The sequence below is a fragment of the Mycteria americana genome, chromosome 3 (assembly GCF_035582795.1).
Source record: "Mycteria americana isolate JAX WOST 10 ecotype Jacksonville Zoo and Gardens chromosome 3, USCA_MyAme_1.0, whole genome shotgun sequence".
In the NCBI taxonomy this organism is placed as follows: Eukaryota; Metazoa; Chordata; class Aves; order Ciconiiformes; family Ciconiidae; genus Mycteria; species Mycteria americana.
In genome coordinates, this window is record NC_134367.1 from 124,161,090 (window position 1) to 124,186,034 (window position 24,945).

The 24,945-nt window shown below is 46.5% G+C and overlaps 2 long non-coding RNA genes across 2 annotated transcripts in view; both read left to right on the forward strand.

Moving 5' to 3' along the window:
• Positions 1 to 5,213, forward strand: part of LOC142407408 (uncharacterized) — a 36,413-nt gene extending 31,200 nt beyond the window's left edge. Inside the window, exon 8 of the long non-coding RNA XR_012774933.1 lies at positions 2,210 to 5,213. This is a non-coding gene — a long non-coding RNA (uncharacterized LOC142407408). The remainder of the gene's footprint in view (positions 1 to 2,209) is intronic.
• Positions 5,214 to 6,492: 1,279 nt separating this feature from the next.
• On the forward strand, positions 6,493 to 20,799 carry LOC142407409 (uncharacterized). The gene is made up of 5 exons (XR_012774934.1): positions 6,493 to 7,085; positions 14,377 to 14,491; positions 15,206 to 15,338; positions 18,003 to 18,139; positions 20,451 to 20,799. It is a non-coding gene; the product is annotated as an uncharacterized LOC142407409 (long non-coding RNA).
• The last annotated feature ends 4,146 nt before the right edge of the window (positions 20,800 to 24,945 follow it).

The window sequence follows — 24,945 nt, forward strand, 5'->3', positions numbered from 1 at the left end:
AGGTGCTCCAGGGATGTCCCAGTCCAGGTTGGGGGCAGATGCTCCCAGAGACGCTGGGATGTCTCAGATCCCTCTGCAAGCAACCCTTTTAATTATAGAAGGTTTGTTAAGTTTATTTTATCTAAGTAAAGCATTGAGTATCTGATTACAGATTTAGAAAACCTGTACAGAAGAAAACCAGGAAAACAACCCAAGCCAAGCTTGTGCTGTTGGGATTTCTCCTGTGGCCTTGAGGTTTCCCACAATACCAATTTCACTCCCTGGCCCCGCGATGTGCTGCAGAGAGGAACCCTGTCCGCGGGCTCTCCACTTCCATTTATATTCTGGAAGTCAGTTGCTTCTTCAGAGTTGTTGCCATGTTTCAAACATACCTTTATTTATCTCCTGATTCAGGTGCTCTCTTCCTGGTGATGTTTCTCTTTTGCGTGTCAGCATCCGCAAGATGTTGAAGGCACCTCTGGGCATACGTTGAGTACTCCTTTCGTTAGCAAGGGGTATCCTGAGGGCCACAGAGCCGTAGGCATAAACTGGAGTGGTTTAGACTGGACATTAGGAAGCGTTTCTTTACCGAGAGGGTGGTCAAACAGCAACAGGTCTAGGAACAGGCTTCCTAGAGAGGTGGTCATTGCCCCAAGCCTGTCAGTGTTTAAGAGGCATTTGGATGATGCCCTTAATAACATGCTTTAACTTGCAGTCAGCCCTGAAGTGGTCAAGCAGTTGGACTAGATTATCATTGTAGGTCACTTCCAACTGAAAATATTCTATTCTATTCTATTCTATTCTATTCTATTCTATTCTATTCTATTCTACTCTATTCGTTATGGCACGTTGCAAAGCTAGACTCCCCAAGAGCATCATGTAGCGGTTTCACCCTCCCTGGAAAACACGACTTGCAACAGGCTTGTTATCGCAAGCGCAGCCGGCAGTGGGAGGCGTTACGGAAAAGCATTATTTACACAACCTTTTCCCACTCTCTCAATTCAAGCTCCAGTGCAGTGTTTCCAAGTAGCGTGCATATAATATTAATATCAGTTACTGACTTGGCGCACGAGTGCCTCAGGTTTCCCATTTGTAGGATTTAGGGCACTCTGCCACCGCCCGTTGAAATGCTTTGGGACGCAGAGTCCTTTCCAGAGCCATTCTCTCAGGCTCTCCGAGAGAATTACAAAATTATTATTGCATTGATGACTCCTAGGCCACATTTTCAATTTTTTTTGCTTTAGCACAGTAAAGCCTGGAAAACCATTTTCTTTAACACTTCATCGAGTCTCGCTGACATTTTCTTTAGTGCAATGTAATTATTACGGCTGCATGTGTTCAGCTGATATTCATCCTTTCCCATAGCTGATGTACACCTTGATGTTCATCTGCATGCAGCCACTGTCATCTTACGACGACTGGGCACGTCGCTGGCAACAACAGCGTTGTGCATTCAGTTGTTCGCAGGCTTTTTTCGGAAGATGAGGCCTGAGAGCACTTTCAGATACACTTGAAAAGCTGAACGGGGTCCTCTCTTTCCAGCCTCTGACGGGAGGCAGGGCGGTCTTTAAATCTTTATGAATAAGCTGGGAGCAAACAGGCAATTAGCAAGACACAAGCGTGGCACCGAGCAGGCTGTGCTGGGGCAGAGCACGGTGCCAGGGCTGACGGCAAGGAGGGCTCTGGAGGAACGAAAGACCCTCGGAGGTGAAGGCTGCTGCCAGCAGCCTTTGCTAGACCTGGCATTGGGGCGAAACTGCTCGGAGCAGTCATACTGCAAGAGCCGCTGGGAACTTCTACAAAGTGCATCTTCTACCTGCCACCAAATGCGAACCTAAAGCAGCCAAACCAGGTGAAACGGGAGCTGAGGGTATTCTGCCTCCACTGAATCCGGCCCGTAAATGAATACCGAGCGATGGAGACCAGGGATACCGATCGCCAGCCTGCGTCGTGCTTGATAGGATGCTTCCCACAGACTGCTTTCTGCGGGCGCGCAGATAGTCCTTTGGCTTATCTGAAATTGAGAAAACTTTAGCAAAATAAATGGCTCCTCTTCGCAGCACCTGAGCTGGCCTGACTCCAGCGAGCGTTTAAAGAGCAGCCTCGGTGCTGCTGGTGGCCTTGCTGCAGGCAGAGGGCATGGGTTCGATGTTGCCATCACTGAGCATCTCGCTTATGTGAAAAAACAGTCTGGAAAACATCCCAGATTTTGCATCTCTTCTTCTAACAGAGGTGATCGGCTGAAAGAGGAGGAAGGGTGGCAGAGAAATGTCTTCAAACCCCTAGAAAAGAGTGGCTAGCTCGCCCCACAGAAGCCTGGCTATCGTCGACGTCTGGCCACCCAAAAATAAGTGCCCATGTCTCCTGCACCTTCCAGGTTTGTACCCTTCACGTTTGCAGAGAAAAGCTTGGAAACATCACTGAAATAAACCCTAAAAGGCAGAAACCATGTGGCAACCCTAGTCCCTGTTACCTTTTTTTTTTTAAATTTTTTTTTAACTCTTTTTTTAGCTAGTCTTATGATGGTTTAAATGTCGGACTCGTGGGGTTTTGTGTGTGTTTGGGATTGGCAGCACTCCGTTGGACGCAACGTAAAAGCAACCCACACAGAACTGGTCAGACTTTTCTTCTGCAGAAAACATTTGTGAAAAAACATACCATAAAAACACCCAGTAATTTGTTTTCAGATAACATTTCAGTGGGGAATGCTGATTTTTTATCCAAACTCAAGGCACAATTTTCCCTCCCCTACAAAGTTTTTTCATAAACTGAGAACATCCTTCTGAAAACTAGATAAACCCACACCATGTTCCGGCATATTTTGGTTTAAAAGAAGAAAACAGCTTATCTCATGCTGACCTTGGGGAAATATGGCAAATTCTCTGGGGAATCTGGAAACTGCCTTTCCAGTGATTTTTTAAAATGGGCTATGTGTTATTGAAGGTTCTTGCTTAAATTCACTGTCGTCTTCACCTTTTTTGCAGCTCAGTGCTGGAGAAGCTTTGCAGGGTTATAGAGTAAGAGGCAGTGACAGTGATAAATCTCTCTGAAGAAAAGGGGAGCAAGGTAAGAAGCCCCGGGAGAACAAGGAGCAGCATGCACTGCCCCAAACACTGGCGTAAAGAGCTTGCTGACACCTTTTTTTCTTGGGCTGCCAGCGTCCACAGCCTTTCGTGGAGCACCCTTGGAGCCCGGCTGGACCATCGCTGTGGTCCCGCCTGCGCAGGGCGCTGCTGCGGCCACCTCTGCATGGCCAGGCTTACATTTCACTTGTAGTTTCCCCAATGAGCTGCCGCTGTTGCTATGACAATTCTTCTCTAGCTTATTAATAAGGAAAGAGAAACAGATAATTCAGGGAGGATGAAAACATGAAATATTTATGGCTGACTTCTGTTCGGTTATTGCTAGTTTTCTTTTTCTTTTTTCCTTATAAGCAGCAAAAAGAATGCCCAGTTTGTGAAAGGACAGATTGGATTTCTGTTTCAGGACTGCTTTATGTAATTAATTCGTAGTCATAAAACAAACAAACAAAAGAAATCCAACCCCCCAAAAAAAGAACAACGCAGAGGATCCGCTGAAGCCAAACTTATATGATGTTTTTCATTATGTAACCGTAAAATGCTCCTGCTGAAAGGGTTTATTGATCACCCGGTAATGAAGGAACAAGACTAAGCTTCCAAAAACGCAGCACCCAATCTATATGGACTGATAGACATAATTGATTCCTTTCAGCGTGGAGGTGTTAACGCAGGAAAAGATTAGGTTATCTGAGAGGAGCAGCCTGAATGTTTAGATTGCTATTCAATAAAGGCTTTGTACGGTACCAGCACTTTGAGGGGGCTGTTTCATATTTTCAGTCTTATCTGTCAGCAACTGTGCATAATCCGCCACGGGTGGATCAATATGAGCCAAAGGTATTGCTTTACAGGGTGGTAATACCTCAGAAAAGAGAGCGTGCATTTAGGCTTCTTTGATAGTATTGATGTCAGTGGGCAAGCTAAAAGCTGGTAATTATCCCTCCCTCGAACATTGATTATTTAAAAGTTGCCATGGATTGGCAACACGCGGAGCACAGACCGCACGGAGGTGAGCGGCAGAGGAGCGGGCACCTGGCACGGTCCCCTTGCGTCCGACGTGCCCCGTCACAGCCGAAGTGACCTCTGATGTTGCCCTGGTTTTGGCTGGGATATAGTTAATTTTCTTCCTAATTTTCTTCCTTTCTTCACCCTTCATGGGGGAAGTGTGACCGAGCGGCTGTGTGGTACTTAGTTGCTGACTGGGGTTAAACCACGACAGTCCTTTTTGGTGCCCAACATGGGGCTCGAAGGGTTGAGATAACGACAGATCTGACCAAAGTGTCTTAAAACAAATTTGTTATAAGCATTCATTATATTAGTTTAGTAGTCGCTGGTGACAATGCTGATTTATTTGCTCTCCAAGTTTTATTTGTTCTCAGAGTTGTGTTATGGAACACCTTACTTGCTGTATATGCTGTTTATTAGTATTTATGTGCTGTTTATCACCTCTGGGAGGTGGATTAAGGTTATAGCTTTGCTGTACTGTGTAACACTGCCTTATGGTATGATAAAATTTTTGGTCGTGAGATCCATTTGGTATTTGTACTCTGCATTGCCGTCACCTCTGTACTTTGGGAGCCGTCTATCAGAAATTATTAATAATTATTCTTTTTACTTTTTCTCCTCAGAGAGCCAACCTACGGGGGAGACACCTTCCTCTATCTTCCCCTTCTCCTCCAGGCTAATGACAATAGCTCTTGAGAATTTTGAATATCCTTGGGACGTTCAAACCAGCATGTTCCTATTGCTATGTCTTCTGAATGTGTGTGAGGTCTTGCCTGGTGTTAAGCAACTATTTAAGAATACCGTGTCTACTCCAACACCCGCGACAGGCACTGCGTCTGCTCCAGCCCCTGTGACAAGGCCTGGCAGATCGATTATATCACACTCCCACAGACCTGCCAAGGCAAGCGCCATGTGCTTGCAATGGTGGAAGCAACCACTGGATGGCTGGAAATATATCCCGTGCCCCGGCCACCACCCAGAACACTCTCCTGGGCCTTGAAAAGCAAGTCCTATGGCGACATGGCACCCCAGAAAGCATTGAGTCAGACAACGGGACTCATTTCCGAAACAACCTCATAGACACCTGGGCCAAAGAGCACGGCAGTGAGTGGGTATATCACATCCCCTACCATGCGCCAGCCTCTGGGAAAATCGAACGATACAATGGACTGTTAAAGACTGCACTGAGAGCAATGGGTGCTGGGACATTCAGACATTGGGATACACTTTTAGCAAAGGCCACCTGCTTAGTCAACACTAGGGGATCTACCAAGTGAGCTGGGCCTGCCCAATCAAAACTTGATGTACTGTCGAAGGGGATAAAGTCCCTGTAGTGCACATAAAAAGCATGCTGGGGAAGACAGTCTGGGTTACTCCTGCCTCAGGCAAAGGCAAGCCCATTCGTGGGACTGCTTTTGCTCAAGGACTCGGGTACACTTGGTGGGTAATGCGGAAGGATGGGGAAGTCCGATGTGTACCTCAAGGGGATTTGATTTTGGGTGAGAATAGCCAATGAACTGAATTGTATGATGTTAATGGCTATATAATACTGTATGTCATCACTTCTCTGGTTGCTGTATGCCATATCAACGGTGTTACAGTAAGAATCACCCATATTAATGAAGAATGAGCTTTGATGGAACCAAGCAAAGTGCAGCAGTGATGGAACCACAACTGGCTTCAGCATGCAACAATCCAACACCACACACCATCTCTCCTGTCCTGAAAGACTGTTATGACCGATGGAGCCCAAAGTCATGGACTAAATGAACTCAACGGACATTTTAGAGGGGTGGCCCCTAGACTAAGGGAATGATATCTGCGTATATATCAAAAGACAGGAAAAGTGGTGGTGATTAACTGGAATGTATTGGAAAGGGCAGGACCTGGGCACAATGTAGATGGTATGGAATAAGGGGGGATACTGTCCTGGTTTCAGCTGGGATAGAGTTAATTTTTTTCCTAGTAGCTGGTGTAGTGCTGTGGTTTGGATTGAGTATGAGAATAGTGTTGGTAACACACTGATGGTTTGGCTGTTGCTAAGCAGTGCTCATACTAAATCAAGGACTTTTCAGCTTCCCCTGCTCTGCCACACGCACAAGAAGCTGGGAGGGGGCACAGCCAGGACAGCTGACCCACACTGGCCAAAGGGCTATTCCATACCATATGGCGTCATGCTCAGTATAGAAACTGGGGGAGTTGCCTCGGGGACAGTGATTGCTCGGGGATGGGCTGGGCATCGGTCAGCGGATGGTAAGCAATTGCATTGTGCATCACTTGTTTTGTATATTCTATTATTATTATTATTATTATTATTATTATTATTATTATTATTATTATTATCTCTTCCTTTGCTGTCCTATTAAACTGTCTTTATCTCAGCTCACGAGTTTTACTTTTTTTTTTTTTCCTGATTCTCTCCCCCATCCCACCGGGGAGGGAGGAGGGGAGGATGAGCGAGCCGCTGTGTGGTACTTAGTTGCTGACTGGGGCTAACCCATGACAGATGTGCATCGTGTCACAGGTCCACGTGCTGGTGGCAGAAACCTCACCCTACACATCGCAACGCCCAACACCAAGAGGTTTCAGCAGCGTGACCTGCATCCTCCGGGCTGTCTGCCTTCAGAGCCGGCGCGGCAGTGCCTAACAGAGGAGATGGTTTTGCTGCTTGGCGTCTCTTGCACGAGTGCTTTCGTGGGCCAGGAAACACGGCTGCCAGCGTTTCGCCATCTGCCTGCTGGCGCAGTGGAGCGATTCAACCCCGAAAAGGGCGACATGTCAACCCTGCTGCCTGCTGCGGGGCAGAGGAGGGGAAAGCAGCACTCTTTCCATGCTGACTGTGAACCAGTTGTGTCTGAACTCATCCCCCTGTGACCATCAAGACCAGCGAAAACAACCCAGAAATGAATTTTGAACCCTCTCCTCTGCAGATCCTCACTCCAGCTACCTCTGCCAGTATCCTGGATCCCCCTCCCCAGCAGTCAGGGCACCATGAGCCGGGGTGGATGATGCTTTGTGGCAGAGGTAAAATATTCCCTTGCATTGATCCACCCATCGATTTTTTAGGCTTGTCTCAAACATTCATGTGTCCGATGCCACCCATGAGGAATCGTGTAATCCACAGGCTCACTCAGGAGCTGCAGTGTGCTGTAGTGTAAAGCACCGAGTTCACTGCTAAATTATAGATATTCTGTTCTAAAGAGGAATCACATGTGAATGTGACTATTTTTATTGTGATATTCACAATCACACGTGAATGGGATTATTATTATTATTATTATTATTATTATTATTATTATTATGTGTGTGTTTATTTTACACCATGAGGTTTTATTTGTAAGAATTGTGGGTTTTCGCCCCTCTTCATGTAAGCAAAGGAGGCCGCTTCCAAATAAAAATCCCTTTTTCAGTGGTGACCATAAAACATTACACAACAGCAAAGCCAGTGCCTAAATTTTTCAAACTGGGGCTCCAAACTGGATCAGAGCAAGAGCACCTATTTTCAGAGAGCCGGCAAAGAAAGGGCAGTAAAAATGCTGGTGCCAAGCACATGCCACAACATTGCTGAGAAAAGCCTGGGGACAAAATTACACAGTCTGGAGAGAGCTGAGCTGCGCTGTCTGAAAGGAGACGGTCTAAAAAAAAAAAAAAAGAAATCCGTTTCTGCAAGCTCCAAAATCCAGGACGGAGCGATTCTGGCTCCTTGCTCCCAGCCAGGGGCAAGACAGCGCCCAGAGCCCTGGCCGTCAGCCAGCTCCGGAGCCACGAGAGGAAAGCCGGCTGCCTGGCCGAGCTGCCCTCCCTCTCCCAGCCCCGAGCAGGGATCCCTTCTGGCAGCCCCCTTCCTCGTTCATCAGCTGGCGCGGGATCTTTTCCACCCTAAATCTGCTCTTTGGGGGGATTAGGAGCTGGGCCTGCGGCAGTGGTGGGGCAAGGAGGGCGTCCCCGGTGAGAAGCCGGGTGAGGGTTTATGGTCATAACTCGTTGGCACCGCGCATTTTTTAATCCAGTTTTCTGCGACGTTATTCTGCGAGCTGCTTAGTTTAATTAAAGCTCCCCAGCGTGGGCTTCTCCCCGCGTGTACTAAGTGCTGCCTTTAGGTCTTTCAGCGAGCTAACTATTAATTTCTGTAAGTTAAGCTGTGTGCCTGCCTGCTCTTTTGCCTCAGGGGACGGGAGGTTTCTGCGCTCCCCGCTGTCCCGTCAGCCGCTCGGTATCCCTCTGCGGACAGACGTGGCCTTGTCAAACCTTCATCTGTTACTCGCTGCTCGAGGGTTGCACCCAGCTTCGCCCAGAGGTGCCAGTGGAGAAGCTACAACCAAGTTTTTCCCGCAGAGACCAGAGATTTTAATGTGCAAATCTCTTTTCTAAGGAGTCATGAGGTGGCCAAACACCCAAACAATAATTTGGTTTGTCTACCCATTGTTTTGAAAAGCAAATACGTGAAGGAAAAGCCTTGCCCTGGTTATGTACAGATGTAATACACCCAGCAAAGCGAGCGAGTGCCCGCCCAGAGGTCAGAGCCAGCCTCTTCGCTTCTCCCTGCCTCTTGTTTCTGAAGTTTTCCTCATATCCCTATTTATAAGTCCCACTGAAGAAGAACAGAGCTGTCTCCTCCTGTCATCGAAATGCCAGAAAGAGCCTTTAGCTCCTCAAAAACTAATAACCAATACGCTGGGACTGTTTTGCTCCCCGTCCTTCCTCGACAGCACATTAAACAGATGTCACAGCGTGCACCAGCGAGACGCACGTGGATAAGCGGCAACTGTCTGGAGTTTAACAAAACTGAGGGAGAAGGGAAAGAAATGTATGGAGGAGCTAGTCGAAATCTGATTACCGGGATCTGGTGGGGACACCTGCCCTCTTAACAACAAAATGAACCAAAGCCTCGGAGGCACTGGATTCATTTCTGCTCGCTGAGAATTATGTGCCCGCAGGAGCAGCTGCACCTCCAGTGCACAGCAATGTCTGCGTGTCTCCTGGGGAAACCTTGGGTACGGACACATCTCCAGGCTCTCCACTACTGCATCTCCCTTACAGTGGCATTTTCTTTAGACTTCTGCCGAAAGCCCACTGTGGCTTTGTTTCACGCCACGTCCACGAGCAGCCGAAGGAACAGGGGTGGTCTGAAAATACAGCGGGTGAGGGCCCTATGCTCGGCGCTGCTCCTACTGCAGTGCAGGGTCTTGAATTTAATCTTTGAAGCAAGCTGGACCACGGCTTCCCTGATGCTCGAGGAATTCACCCTCTCTAGACCCAAATCGAGGGTGGGAGGGATGGCACCAGCTTGTTGAATTGCAGAAAGCTGTCTCCAGTAGCCGTGCTGCTGGTTGAGTGCCTCTTCTGGGAAATCAGTATGTACGGATCACGTTCAAAACTTGACACAGACCTCACTCCCCCTGGCCTTCACCCAGAGGGTCTCAAAGCAACAAGTCTAACAAAAGGAGGTGATTGATGAATGAATGAATGAGTGTATAACCAGGTTGCACCCTTAGCTGGAAAGTACGTAGAGGTGTCGATTAGGGGGTCATCGTTTGATTCAAGATGCCATGATTGTGATCTGATTGAGAGTTTGGGAATAAGACATATTTTTGGCCAAGAGAAGAAGTCTTTTTCTTAAATGGCAATCATTCTGCTCATGCCCATGTGAGGCTGTGGATTTGATGTAATGAAGCTATAATATAGTAGGTCTAATCGACTCTATAGGTGCATTGCATTTAGCACTTACCATTTCTGGGACATCTGTTCATGAACTCAAGCTCATCTCGAGAAAGCCAGAGCTGGGAGCGGCTGCGGCACTGAACTAATAGCGGCAAGGCTATTGTCCTGATGAGATATCAGATCAAACTCTTTCAATCTGCTTCAGGTGACCAGGCCATAGCGGTGTCCCAGAAGTCAAAAATAATTTACTGCTGGGGTTGCATGCTTGGCGAAGGAAGGCTGCCCTGCCAATGGTGAGCTCCCGGTGTCCAGCTGAAACCAAGCCTCATGGTGCTTGGTGGACTTTTTTTCTGTCTAAGGACTTCAGCATTCATGTAGGGTTTCACCAAAGGGTTTAACCAGGAAAGCAAGGGTTTGCTAGAAGCAGTCTCCTCCTTCAGCTATAGCATTTTGCTCTTGTATCCGCATAATGCAAATTCCTGAACAGTCCCGTATATGCCTTTTCCTGAAGCTGTGATACGTAGCATCATTGTTGACAAGCCATTACTGTTTCCTATAAGACCTTTACTGGTTCTTCTGCCATATAAAGAAAGGCTTATGGTTATGCCTACGAGCCTCAAAGGATGCTTTGCCCAGCACACAGGCACCCGCTAGCTGGAGCAGTCTGTCTACATGCTTTGCTTACTCTTAAATTTCTTTTTTTGGCCTAATTTAGACTGATGGCCCAAGTAATGAGCTTTCTCAGAAAGCCTCGAAAAGCTCTGGAAGCAATGTCAGCGCTAGGGAGAGAGACCAAAAGAAAGGTACATACTACAGGCAATCTGAGAGCAAGAAGTGACACAGCTCTGCCTCTTTATAATGAAGGAAATGTTAATTAAAATCCTTGTAAGCCTAGAACGAGCAGGTTCAAAAATTAAGTACCTGTTTTGTCACATAATGAGGGACATGAAACAATATTTTGCAAAGGCTGAAGAGCTCTTTCGGCATCTGCTTGCTGGGTTTGTGGCAGTCTCTTTTTGAAAACAGAAAACCGATTCCTCTAATTCCCCCTTAAATGAGAGAGCTTTCTGCCTTTTTTTTTTTTTTTCTGCTGCTGAACTGCCATTGCTTTAACGTATCCTGAGGTGAGGGAGAGAACGGCTCAGGTTTGTCAAGGCAGCGATGGCAAAACCCAACGTGGCCGTGCTGCAGTCTATTTGCGTTCTTTAATGCTTCGGAGGCTTGCACACGGAGTGAATCATGCCAGAATAATAATGCCACATCTTGCAATTCATTCTCATCAGTTTTAATGAAGATAAAGGGGCTCACTTTATGAATCCACTTGGGCTTAACAAATTAAACATGCTGCTGAAAAGGTACATGTGAACAGAATATTTGTCCTTATAATGTTCATTTAGGCGGACAAAGTTAACTAACCTTATTCCATATATTTTTGTTTTCTTCTTGCTGCCTAAAGAAGGCTTCACAGCTACGCAGTCAGCTCTGATCTTGTTCCCTGCTTGTTAAACACACTGTTTAATTATCATTTTACCACCATTGCCAATGAGGCAGCATCGTTTTGCTTTGAAAAAATATTTTGGGTGTCTGGCAGTCGGAGGGAAAGAGCGGCGGGAGGCAGGGCAGGGGGAGCAGCAGCACAAGGAAATCTCCCTTGCTTTCAGCAGCAGCAAAATCAACCACCAGCCAAGTGGTCCCACCTGCAGGCAGTTCTCCAGCTCCTCCACGAAGCTTCATTTCATGGCCCTGTGTCTATCGATCGCTCTCAGACTGCAGCAGCCACCTGGAAGGGAGACAGCAACCCTCCCACCTTGCTGGGGAAGTTGGCTTCAGCCTGCAAGGTGCTCGGATTTGTTATGAGCAGATGCTATGGGGAACACTTAAGGATAATACCGGCTTTGCCTCCAGAAGCTCAGGAGCACAGTAAGCAATATCTACTACATTGAACACCTTCTTTCTGTAAACTGCGGAGAAGAATAAGATAATAAAGGCTAGAAAGGAGGTCAATTAACACCCTGACAAGATTTATTTTCAGCAATAAACAATCTCCTGCAAATGGCCAGAGAAGGGTTGCAAATACTTGCTCGCCTGGAGCCGTGACCTTGGATAAAACATAGAGCAGAAGTGGACAAGCCGACGGGAAACAGCGCTGGGCTGTGCTGGGGATTAGCATTTATTACCGCGGTCTGGGCGGGAAGGCAGGCTGCGCACAGGTGGTACCAGGAGCAACGTCAGGACAGGTCCCTAGCAAAGCCCCGCAAATCTCCCTGCCCGCAGCGTGCTTAAAACCGCAGTGATGCCATTCACAACTTGCTTTTTCTGCCCCGTTAATGGTAGGGAATAAATAGCTATGGAGATGGTGATATGGTGATAACTTGGCTTTGACACTAAGCAATGCCATGTAGATAAACAAGACCCGTGGTTGGCCTTGACCTCTTGTAGACGCTCACTCACAAAAATGTTATTTTACCTTTCTTTTTTTTTTTAAGAAAAGGAGATGCCCCCAGTTCAGCAGTCTGTTGAGATGAAGAGAGGGCCCGAACGTCTCCTGGGAGGACAGGAGGGCCAAGAGCAGAAGTTACTTGAGTTCTTGCAGTTGCTTTTGTTACAAAGAGCGGATCCTGTTTTCTTGAAGACAAAACAATATATGCAAAGGCCAGAAAGAGGAGACAGGAACACCGACTCCAGAAAATGCAGCTCTCCTCTCTGCTGTTGTCTTTTCCTTGCAACTTCATTGCTGAAGAAAGATAAGCACAGTATGTGGTATTATCAGTCACTCGAAACCTCGGTCAACGTGTACCAGCATCTGGCTGTTCAAAATATTTCAAGCTTTGTTTTTGGTCACGGACTCACAGCAGTTGTTAGAAAAAAATCCTGGCTTGGCTGCGGCATTGGGCTGTTACTGGCAGGAGGCAGAGAGGGAGGAAGAAGAGGAGAAAGAAAAGGACATGCAGGGCAGCAGCAGGACCACAAGTGTCCCACAAATCGACTTCAAAGATCAAAGCGGATTCAGTGGCGCTGACTTACGCCAACTTACACTTATTTATAGGGGCTGCCTTGAAACACTGTCCGTCACCGGCACAAGCAGCATCCGCAATTAGGATGCAGAGGTGGGCACCCCAGCCCCACAGGATGAATTACCTTACGGTTTTCCAAGATAAAATCATCCCCCTATGGAACATGGACAGATTTGTGCGGCCACAGCACTCAAGCCGAAGGTATCAAAGCCGATAGTTCATAAAGGAGCAACTAGACCAAAAGTTAAAGTACTTATTAGCCTACAGTTATTTAGCTCAGCGGTTTTCTTCTAGAAAGGAGCAAAGATTTTGAGGCCATTATTTAAGAAAACCTGTCTGTGCCTTTTAAGAAGCAACATTTGAGAAGAGACGACAGTGATTATTTCTGAAGTATCTGTAATAATGATTTCCCACCAGTCATCCACTCGTAAGGCAGAACAAACTTTTCATCTTTTATTGTTGCCAGTCTTGTCTTTTCAATGATAAAATACTTTTTTTTTCCCTTTTTTTCCTTTTTTTTTTTTTTTTGCCCCTGGTGAAAAGCCTTCATTGGCAAGAATTCCTCATTAACCTGATAAGACAGCTGTCCCTTTCCTGAACCATTTCAGATGTCCCCCCCCAGGTTCTGAGGCGGCTTCAATCTCTAGGTCATGCCACAGCATTTCATCTTGTAGGCAAGACCATCCAATTTAGGAATAATAAAAGAAAAAATTATTATTAATAATAATAACAATAATAGCAACAGCAACAGCAACAACAACAACAACAACAACAATAATAATAATAATAATAATAATAATAATAATAATAAATAATAATAAAAATCTGACTGAAGCCAGAAAAAAGCCCCAAGCATCTGTGCCTGGTGGGGGTTAATCACGGTCCAGATCAACCTGAGTAGCGTTGCACCTTCCTTTTCATTTCCCTTTCCCCAGCATCATCTCTGAAAGTACGTCAGAAAAATACGGCAGGGTTGTTTGCTTGCCATGTGCTCTGGCTGTCTTTGATTTGCTTAACCATCTTTGACCTTTTGATCCCTCGTGGCCGCGTCTGAATAGATTTTGCCTGGCGAACCACTGCGGAAAAGAATCAGCTTGCGCAGCCCCCTTCGACGTTTCTGAGCCAGGATGGAGGCACTCTTATTGCCCTCCATGGGGTGATAACACATTAAAAACCCTCTTTCGCCATCTCATTTATTACCTGAAATTGCATTGCACTGAAACATTAGAAGATCCAGCATCCACCGAGATAGGCTAATTTTAATGATTAACTGAGGAACTGTTAAATTTTACTTCAGTGCTCCACTGTCATTATGGAATTAGTATTAACGGCCATGTACAGTGAGAGCTGTAATGAGGCTGGCTGGAAGTGACAGTGCCAGGGAGCTGGAGCTCTATAAATATAAACTTAGCACATATCATTAAAAAAGAAAAAAAATCAGGGAAAAAAAAAAAAACCCTCAAGAGCCTTACTTTGTTGCCAAATTATGCTTGGGTCCCTGGAACGTGAAGTCCAATAACTTTATTTTTCCCCCCTCTCCTCCTCCCTCTGTCTCTCTTGCTCTCCCTAGTTGCTTTTAATTAAGCCTGGATGAAATTAGCGGACAGAAAATCAACACTTGTAAAAAAGTCTCATTACAGGATGATGGTGGGGCAGCTTCCTGAAAACTCCAGCAGTTTTTCCCTACACTGGCCGTAAAGCCTGTAGCGATGCCAGGCCTCCTAGTACGCCTGCCGCGGCCGCTTGGGAAAGCAGGTGAACAGAAGAGGCAAGCAGATCCTAAATTCAAGACTTCCAGTGTCACCTTTTCCCCCCTCCCGGCTGTACGTTGATCCTTTAAAATTTGCCGCCAGTCAGACGGTCTATTTTATCGCTGCTCTGAAGCCCGCGTTCCCTCCAGTCTCTGCTCGTACCAGCCTTTTGTTAACGATCAGCCCCAATTAATTTGCTGCCTGCAGAAGTGCCCGTTGCCCCGTGGACATGGACAATCCAAGGCTGCACCCCTTGCTTGGGTGGTGCCTCCTGCTGCCACACACGAAACGCGGGGTCCTTTGGTCTCTGCCAGCGCCGTGCTTTGTGCCACTTGTCCTTGGCCCTCGACTTCATCTCTGTCTCCTTCCCGCTCACTCCTCACCCCCTTTTGAATACCTTCCTGACTGTATCCTTTGCTTCAAAGCCTCTCAGTCCTCCAGTGAATAGCCTGGCACTCTTTGAAGATCTAAGCTCCCCCTTCATCACTTGTTTTGGCTGTTTTCACTTTTCTGTCATGAGCATCTGATCCACCCACTGGAGCTTCCTAACCGCTGACAGCCATTTATGCCTCATTATCTCCTTGACGGTTGCATTTTTCACTCTGTCTTCTCTACTTGATCTTCCCAATCTTTTTCAAACATTGGTTTTTAAAGTTATTTCGACTTTTCTCTGTTTGTTTTCATGTGCTAATGTCTCGTGTGCTTATACCATCTTCAGGGTGATGCTCACCTTGACAATCCTGCCTTTGTTTGTGGATAATCTACGTCTTATCTGAAGTCCTGAAGAACCTCCCAGCAGTCTCTCATACACCCCATAGCCGAGCAAGTGACCTTCTGGGGAGATTAATCAGGTAGGAACGAGGTTTCCATGATGAGTTCTGCCAAGAGGAAGAACGTCCTCTTGATGGCAGAGGATATAAAATGGAGGCTCTTCCAGTACAAAGAGGTATCTCAGGGCTTTTTGCTTTTCTCTCCGATTCCTTTCCCCAGGAAGAGACACGAACGCAGTCCTTGTTGTTACCATTGGTTCGTAGTACCCCCAGCGGCTTGATGTGCAAGGCTGTCCACTTTCTCTGCAGAATTTCATTTTATCTCTAGTCCTGCATGTTTTTGTTATCTTAAACACAGGAGTTGTTTATCACTGTCCTTGAGTAGCAGCTCTTGCACCATAAGAAGTCCGCTGTTCCTTCCTGCAACCTCACTTAAATTTCCGTTTTTTCTTTGGCACTATTACGGTGCAAACAGCTGCTCTGTATAACATGGAAACAGGTTTTTCTTTTAACAGTCTTCCTTCTGCAAGGTGCAGCCCCTGCACTGCGCGGTTACCTGTGGGGGATGCCTTTGCGATGCTCTCCCTTTCCTAACTGTCCTCTCTAACATTTACTATAACCACATCTGATACTGCTTTAAGCTATTCTTTTTCAACCGAGAACATGGGACAGTACTTTGCTCCAAAAGTTTTATCAAGTTCTCTTCTGCGTCTCCTCTTTATGGAGAGAAGGGATCTCTTCTGGGTGGGTAGTGTCTATAGTGCATCCTGGAAAAGACGTCCTGAGACATCCCGGAGCTTGCGGGAGATGCTGCCGCGCACGCTTTAAAGCTGGTTTCTAGAGGTGTCCTTCAGTGCCCACATTTGCAAAGCTGTTGAAGGGAGGGCTGGGGAGCTGCAGCAAACCACTGTGCCAAACGATGTACCCAAAACATGTTAAATGTTAGAGGCTGTTTCTGCATGAGCCACAAGAAATGAGTTATCTGAAGTGGTTTCCATTGCCAGGAGGTACCAAGCCAGCAAAACAAAGGAGAAAAAAGTGGTTTGTGTTGAAACTCCATCTCTAAAAAAGAAACCGACGCAAACCCAGTTAACCCGATGGCTTCCAGTCTGACTTCAAACCTTCAGGCGACATCACATTCCACATAACAAAACTGTAAGTTATTTTTGTTGCACAGCTGGAAGCCCTGATACCCTTTTTCTTTAACAGTACATCAAAATGCAGTGCTTTACCATGCCGGGATTTGTTTAGACCCAACCAAATTGCAGGTAGTGGTCGGTATCTGGTCAGCACAAGATTTTGTACCTTCTTTCTGTTGGTACTCGTGTTAGGAGAGGCCACTCGGAAGCAAGGTCCCGCTTTGTTAAGTACGTTACGGACGAATACTTGGAGGTCATGCTGCCCTCCTGAAGAGCTGCAGTGTAAACAGAGAGGAGAGCTTACCTGGAGGAGAAAAGCAGAGTTGCGATTCCTGTTCCGTAGACAGGGAAAATCAACCTCACGGCGGTCGCACGGTGACGCTTGACCCTCCAGGATGGGCAGTGACAAATCTCCGGGATTTGGACAAAGCAGGACAAAGCAGGATTTTTTCCGAAGCGGTCTGCCCAGCTGCACTTACTCTGCTCACGATAAGCCGAAACATCTTTCTTTATTTCCTTTTTTTTTAAAAAAAAAAACCTCTTGCAGAACCTCTGAATCAAAACAGAGGGAGAACTGCACGTGGCAAGGCAGTTAAATAGCTGGGTACTTTATCTCTTGAGTAAGAATGGATTAACAGACTTTCTTTAGATGAATCTGACCTGTGCCTCATCAGAGACAAAATTATGACAATTTTTTTCAAGTCAAATAGCTTTGGGACTTAAAATAGTTAATTGCCAGTGGTATTCTAATGGCAGCACAAAGCACCACAAGGACAGAAGAGGCTGTTGGCCTTCATGAATTTGCGCCTCCGCCCTCCTTTTTACCTAAAACCTACTTCCTTATATAGAAAAATAAATAAAAAAAAACCCTCTTTACCCTTTTCATAGAGATTCATTTCTGATCACATACATCTTAGATTTGCCCTGTTCCTGTGATTCCTTGTAGAACCAGGGTATCACTACGTTAATGCTTTAAAGACTGGAATTCAACAGAAGCTGAGGATTCAAATGCCTTAAAAAAAGCAACTTTAAAACTAACTTGAAAACCCAGCTTTAGGTCACAGGCACTTATTGATTTTTTTTCCTATATATCCTCTCTCCCGTGTTCTTTGCCGTTAGAAGAATTTTTCTGAAACAGTAATATCTTGCTGCCATAACTTAAGTAGGCCTTTAAATTTCTGTAGGTATTACAAACTTTCAAACCAATCTCGTGATAATGATTTATCTTAATAACCTGCTAACTTTCCGGGGTATTGATCTGGCATCCCATCCTCGTGGGGCCTCTTGCATCTGTCTGATTCCGTGGCACTCCTGTTGTCTCTTTGACTTGCGTTGGCGTGCTTGCCTAAACGTGACACTGTTCAAAGTGACTTTATGAGAACAGTATGAATGTTGAAACCAAGAAAAACAGAAGAAAAATGCAATCCTACAGCCACAAGCCTTGAGCTTCCCGTTGGGAACGTGACGCAACTCCATTTGCCCAAGTTTTACTTTTGGAAATTTCCCTTTGGCTGTGGCCCTTACCTCCCAACCTGCAATAATCACAACAGTCGATAAAACTGGGAGATTTGCTTTTTATGTCGGCTTTTGTTCACTACATCTACAGGACAGCTGGCTTATTGCAGTCCTCGGGAACTTCCTCCCCTGCCTTTCTGGAGTGATTTCGTTTCCCGGTGCTCCCTGCCAGAAGCACTGCTTAATGTCCCAGTGAAGTTTCTCCTGTGCAATTTTTTCATACTAAAGGTGGGTGAGCACTTTCCAAGGCAAAATAAGCTGCCTGTGTTATTGCCTGTAAAGTCCTGTGGTTTCCAAAAATCAGGATTTTCTTTATAAGCCTATTGGGAACGGGTACATTTTAGTAAAATACGTTCATTAAAATCTCTTCCCTTCAGAAAACCGTCACGCTAGCGGATGCACTGCACCGTTTTTCTTCTGAAGGTAGTGGCTGTTATGTACCGCTAAGCATTGCTCTAGCACTTCGGAATAACTTAGCCAGTCAAACGGATGTGAGAAAGTTGTGGAGAAAAAAAGAGCTAGGACCTGATTTGGGATTTTACCGAGTCACTGGAAAACTTCTATCCGTGTACAACCATGACATAATTTATGACAACACGCTTCGAAGATTTAGCTTATTTATTTTGCTGACAAGGTGACAGCTGACCCAGAGGTAGGTCTGCGAGAACTGGCTTAGTGTTGATAAACAGCGACAGTCTGAGCAAGGGACAGTGTTTGGGCCACAATTACCATTTTATGGATTATCTTGTTTGCTCATTGAGCTCTCCAAAATCAATTCAAATGGGGTCCAACCCTCCCAAATGCTTCCTGTGTGATTTACCAGGTCGGTTATGCAGCGATCAAGAATATCAGCTAGAATGAAGAAAAGTCTGGGCCATTATGATCTAGAACCCAATAGCCGCAGGAGGGAAAAGAGAGGCAGATGGCTAGCGGAGATACCCTGAGCGGCAAAAGAAAGGCGTGGAGGAAAGGCAGGGTGTCTTAGGAGTGATGACTGCATCCTTAAGCGTCGCGCTGGAGACAGATCGTGTGGGTCAGAAAGGAGCACAGTGGAAATAAAAAGATATATCCGTGTGAATGAAATAAGACATTACCTGGTTTTGTGTAGCAATTAAGAAGGAAAGAAAGAAGTGGGCCAGAGATAGAAAACGTCATAGTGGAGCGGAAACGATTAAATGGTCTGCAGTGGGGAAATAAAGAAGCATCAATGTTTGATAAGGATTACCGAAGTAGGCGATAGAACAAAGACAGAGGGATAAATAAAGATAAAAGAAGATCTGAGCTTCTAAAGCACATGAGAAACAGGAACCCAGGCAGCATGTCACTGGGGCTATGGGAGAGCTGAGCAGGAGAAGTTAGGGACAAAGGAGCCCCGGGCAAATCAGCAGGTGACAAATACAGGAAGGTCCTGGGAAATGGCTAATAGAGTGATTATACATCCCATAAGACTCCAAAAATCCAGGGATCTCCTACAGGACGTCTGGCCTCACTGATGGCAGGGGTTGCTTTGCTTTCAGCCTCAACAGAGCCAGGTTTTCTCCTCTGGACTTTGGGTGGAGTGTGCCTGAAGCAGGCACTTTCTTGACCAAATTGTTCATCCTCAGACATCTGGATTCAATAACCAAATCTGGAGGAAAACATCACGACTCTATCATTGGTTGGTGTATATTAGCTTGAATGCTTGTTGTGTCCAAAGGACCCGTATCAATTCAGACCAGCAAAGGGTCTACGTCGTTGGATCTGATGTACTTTGCGCAGAAGATGGCGTTACTAACAAAGGCAGCAATAGAGATAAGATTCAATTAATATAATTGATCCAAACTGGATCACCAGATAGTTATTGTAATGCTTCCACAGCTTTCTGTAGGACCAGAGGAGACAGTTTCTGGTCTGAGGATTGACGTCTTTGTAATAAGGTTGATGTCTGTGGGGTTCACAGGAACCTGCCTACTCAAAACTCCTGTTAGGGAAGGCTCCGCAAGGCTTTCGCTGACATTACCAACTAAGTGTGTTGGCTTGTGTGGCAGGTTATTATAGCTTGTCCAAAATCAGGTGCTTAACCTGCGGATCAGAAGGATCAGAAATCAAATGGGAATCTCTTTGTAAAGGCCATGAAAAACAGAGCTTATTTAATAATATTTAAATACGAATTTTATTTTTTCTTACTGTTTCATATTTTTTATTTTAAGATTTGCTTTTCCAACAGGAAGTTCATTAAATCTTTGCAGGGTGTCTCATTTCAGATCAACAATAGCTTCTCCATTTTCCGAATGAAATATCTAGAAGGGTTTTTGAAGAGCTCAGAAGTTTGCTGGAACAAAGCGACATTTTCAAGAAGTTTTCTCAGGGACTTTATCCAGAATGGGTGACATCCAGACGAGCCTGTCAGTTGCTTTTAAGTTGCTCTGAATTAGGCCTGTCTTGCAGGATACCTTCCAGTGCATCTCAAGCTTGGTGATAATTTCTGGTCTGCACAGGCAATGCGTGCAAGAACTTTCTTCCAAGCTAAGCAAATTTATCCAATTTCTGTTTCCTGTAGGTTTATTGAACACATGTCGCTTGGATCTCGTGCTTGGTTAGCATCGCGGGCCTCTGGTCTCTTCACTCCCCACTTCTCCAGCCATCAGCTTTGCCCCCTGCAGAGATCTGCTAATGCAAGCAGAAGGGCTCTTCAGAGAGGAGCCTCTTTGGGGAGCTGCCATTTCACCATTTGGCCTTCTCGCTTCCTCATTCTGCTACGGGCTTGCACGCCAAGTATTTAAGGACCAGCTTTGGCTGAAAACGCAAGGCTTAAAAGTTAAAGAAAACTGAGAACGTGTCCAATTTGCACCAGAGGGAGCCTCTGTAATTCGTTTTGTTGGAAGACAGCATCCAATCAGCAGTACACATATGGCGTAAGTGTTTGAAAAGTTCGTAGCCTGGCAAGCGGAGCCGCGCCACTCTCGTTCAAGCTAGCGGCAAAGAGACCGGCCCATCTGTGAGCAAAATCCTTGGGCTGGGGACTGTTCTCCCTGCCTTTTCTTTTTTCTTTGCTTGGTTTTTTTTTTTCCCCTCCTTCGTTGTAATTTTTTAAAGGAAGTAACGGCATTTCAGGAAGGTGGTGCAGACAGCACAATCGGATTTATAGCATTTCCACTATCTGCTTCTCATTAATATTGATTTTTTTATATTTCATCTCTGACAGCAAACATGACTCTTACCAAAAAAAAAAAAAAAAAAAAAATCTCCTCTCTTCAGTTCCCAGCTTTTCATGAATGGGAGATAGCGTGCCTTACCCGCTCTGAGCAAAACATTTACTGCTTCTCTGTGTGGTTAATTACAGTTTTTAACTTTATTGTCTGGCACTCCTAAACAATTGCTGCAAGTTTCTTACCGAAGTCTGCAACTGAGAAAATAATTTCTTGAGAGAGAACTGTATTCACCAAGTTAAATCATAGCATGCCGCTCATTTTTCTAGACTTCAAGTCTTGTGTAATGGCAGGGCATTATAACACACTCTTGTAATTAATAAGGTTGCTGATTCCTGGGAAATGAGCTAGAGAAAAGTTCCAAATGGTAAGTTATTTCTTGATGCCAGAAGGTGATTTTTTTTTTGTTATTACCACTCCCACATGTTCAGACTGAGGAGTTAATTCCCCTCCCCACCCACTTAAGGCAACTGGCCTAAAATGGTAAAGACAGATACGAGAGCGTTTGGCTTTTTATTTTTTTCCCTGTCTGGTATCTGCAAAGCTGGAACAGTTTGAAGCACAAAGAAAACACCTTTTTCTCTATCAGCATGGGTGACAAAAGCTCTCTTGAAAGCTGAAAGCTACTGTTCCTGCCTAGCAGACCGCAGACGGGGGTGGCACGAGGACCGTGCCCACGGGTAGCCGCTTTGGACCCCACACCAATTGCTCATCACGTGCGGTGTGACCTCCTCTAGCCTATGTCCAAGAAATGATGTGATCTGCCTTCTTATTTAAACTTGAGCCGGAAGGGAGAGAGTATGTGTGTGCCTTCTCTTAACCCCTAGTATATGTTTTTTAAAGAACGGAGATTTGGGGAGGAAGGGGGAAATCTGTTAGATGGGAAACACTGGGCTTATCAGCTGTCTTTTTCCCCATGCCAGGGCAGATGCACGTGTGTCTGGAGACGTACGACAAGTCTGAGATCATAGCTCTCCAGGAAATAAGGCCCAACGGATTGAAATGGAAACTCACTTTTATTGACTATTTAAGACTCTTCTTTGTTTTCCTGAAGGCAACTTGCTTGTCGCAGGCAAAGCAAAGTAAGGACTAGGGCACCGTCAGCAAGCGAGCCGGTCCTCTTCTCACTCCAGAAAAATCCTCGACCTGCCCAAATCAACCAAATTGAGCAAGGTGAACCCTTCTTCCCGGGCCCTCCTATGCCCGTAAGCTGGGGTGTCCTCTGGGGACGCTCCATTGCCCCGCTCTGTCTGCGCACCGAGGTGAGGACCTGCGTATTGCACAAAGCACGTTAAAAAATAAATAAATCCCCTTTTGAGAGCTGATCCGCTGCTTACAGCCTACCTTTTATTCCAGTATTGTGCCATTCGAGCATCCACACACAGCCCAGCAACCATACTTGGGTTTTCTCACCACATTTCAGGCTGATGTAGCGTTGGGTACGTTATAGAAAGAATAGCATTTCATTTCAATAGCATATCAGCATTTCAGGCTGATTTATTTCTACGTTACAGAAATAAGAACTGGGAGTGGGGAGGGCAGGAAGAGAGATGGGGAAACTGCAAGAAGGAGGCGGCGACGGAGGGCTGGAACGGTGGGATCGACACCTTTTTGGTTGCTGGGAGGGGTTGGAAATGGGGTGTGAATTTATCGATAGCTGTCAGGAAGCATTGCCCATGTTTGCTGCTTTACTCATGGCTCGGTACTTAAAATGGAAAGATTGACTGGTTTCAGAGCACGCCGTAATCGATACACCGCGTTTGGATGAATATCGCAGCTTTCCACTTAATTAGAGGTGACTTGGTTGTTTAGTATTTCAAATCAGTAAAATGATCATGTCAACGCTGTAATTTCCTAAGAAGGGAAATACCACCTCATTTTCTGGTCTTTGCTTTGTTTTATGCACATGCATCCTTATTTCTGCATTTGCTTACGCTGTTTGCTTTAACGAACATTCTTTAGTGTTTTTGCAGGCTAAGATTGAGCAGAATTTGTCTTTGAGCAGAGCTTGACATAAAAGCTTAATCTGCAGCCGAAACACTTATTTTTCTTTTTTTTGTCACAGGGACATAAAAGGAGAACAGAGTAACTGCACGGAGCGTGGTCGTCGTACCCCAGCACTCCAGCACCGGTGGTCAGCCAGAGGGGCTGCAGGCTGGCTTTCGGCAGCAGCTGCGGAGCCTCCGGCACTCGCACCGGCTGTCGCTATCCCCAGCCCTACGGAGACGACATCTCGAAAACCAGGCTAACCTTTACTTACGGCTTCGTTTGTACCAGGGCGTTTTAATGCTGCTATAAAACGCCAGGCGATGCCCTACAGCAATGCGCTTGGTGAGCCCCTTGTGCCCCGAGTGGCCCTGGCACCCCCGGGGCCGCGAGGTGAGCAAAGGGGGTCTGGCCGCCTCTCCAGCGCACGCCGCGGGTGCCTGAAGGGGACTTGTGCCCGCTGAGGCCATCAGCTGTCCCTGCAGGGAGATGCGCTAATGAATTAATCTCGCGGGACCGAAGTACGCGGGTACGAAGGAGGAGCAAAGGACCCTGCCGTCACAGGTGCTTTCAGGGTTAGGGGCAGACTTAGGTGCTCCAAACCAGAACTTTAACAAATGACAGGTTTCTAACCCCATGAAATCCAGAATCAGGGCAACACAGCGTCTGTGACCCTTGGGACTGCACGCCGACGATATTGGGTCCTTCCCAAGTATTGTTTGCTTTTAAAGATGCATCTGTCGGAGAGAGGGGCAGAACTGCCTCTCATAGATGTAGAAACTGAGAGGCCAGAGTTCGCGTGGAGGGAGAGTGAGATCTGCCTTGTAGGCTTCACCGAGGCCATGCACGGCCACCCTTGCGCTCTCTGGTTGCCATCCCACCTAATCAGGTTATCATCTACCCCGTGGGAGCGAGGGGACGGGGAGAACGGTCGCCGTCTTGCAGAGCTGAAACCGGAGGGCCGGGCAGCGCGGGGAGGGTGTAGATGCCCGAGCGGAGCTTTGCTGAGATCAAGGTGCCTAAAAATTCAGCCTGGAGGCACCCACATCACCATGCAGATGAGCCCACAGGTCCTGTCCTTTCACAGTTACTGGCAACTAGTGGGTCCCAGCGTGGCTGGCGGTCGTCTCGCCCGGGTGCCAAGGTGGACATGGCTTTGCCCTGCTCGAGTTCAGGGAGCATTTGCAGAGACACTGTCTGCAAGAGAGCAACTGATGAATGGACCCAGGGAGGCATGCAAAGACAAATGAGCTCCATAAGCCTTGGCTTTGTCCACTCTTCTTGTCTTTAATAACACCCCAGACAAGGTTAATCTGCATCGAATGCCTCCAGCAGCAACCCGAGCATGCTGAGACAGCCTATCGCATAGGCTTTTAGCACACCTCGTTGCAGTTTTTTTCCTGTCACAAGGCTATTTAAGCCTGATGCCTGGCAATTAGCTGCCAATCTGCTGCCTGGAGAAGCAGTTCAAAACAGGACGTTTGGTTGGTGGTCGAAGGAGCCATTTTTATACATATAAACCTAAACCTATATATATTTTTATGTATAAAAACCTAAATACGTCCTTGCCCCTTCCCAGCCGCTGGGTCTACGCAGCCATCCCCCGGCTGTGCGCGCTCACAGGGTCTCCCCCTGGTGTCACCAAACCCCTGCAAAGGCAGATTTCCTCCAAAGGGAATGAAAAAGGGACAATAATCCATGGCTGAGCTGTCACAGGAGCCTGTCTGGGGACACTCAGCAGCAGCCAGCACAAAATGCGTAAGCAAGCAGCCTCAGCTGCCTGCTGAGTTCTTCTGCCTTTGGTTTCACAGCTGGAGCTTCCGGTCCTCCCCAAACTGTACCCGTGCCGGCGAGAAGACA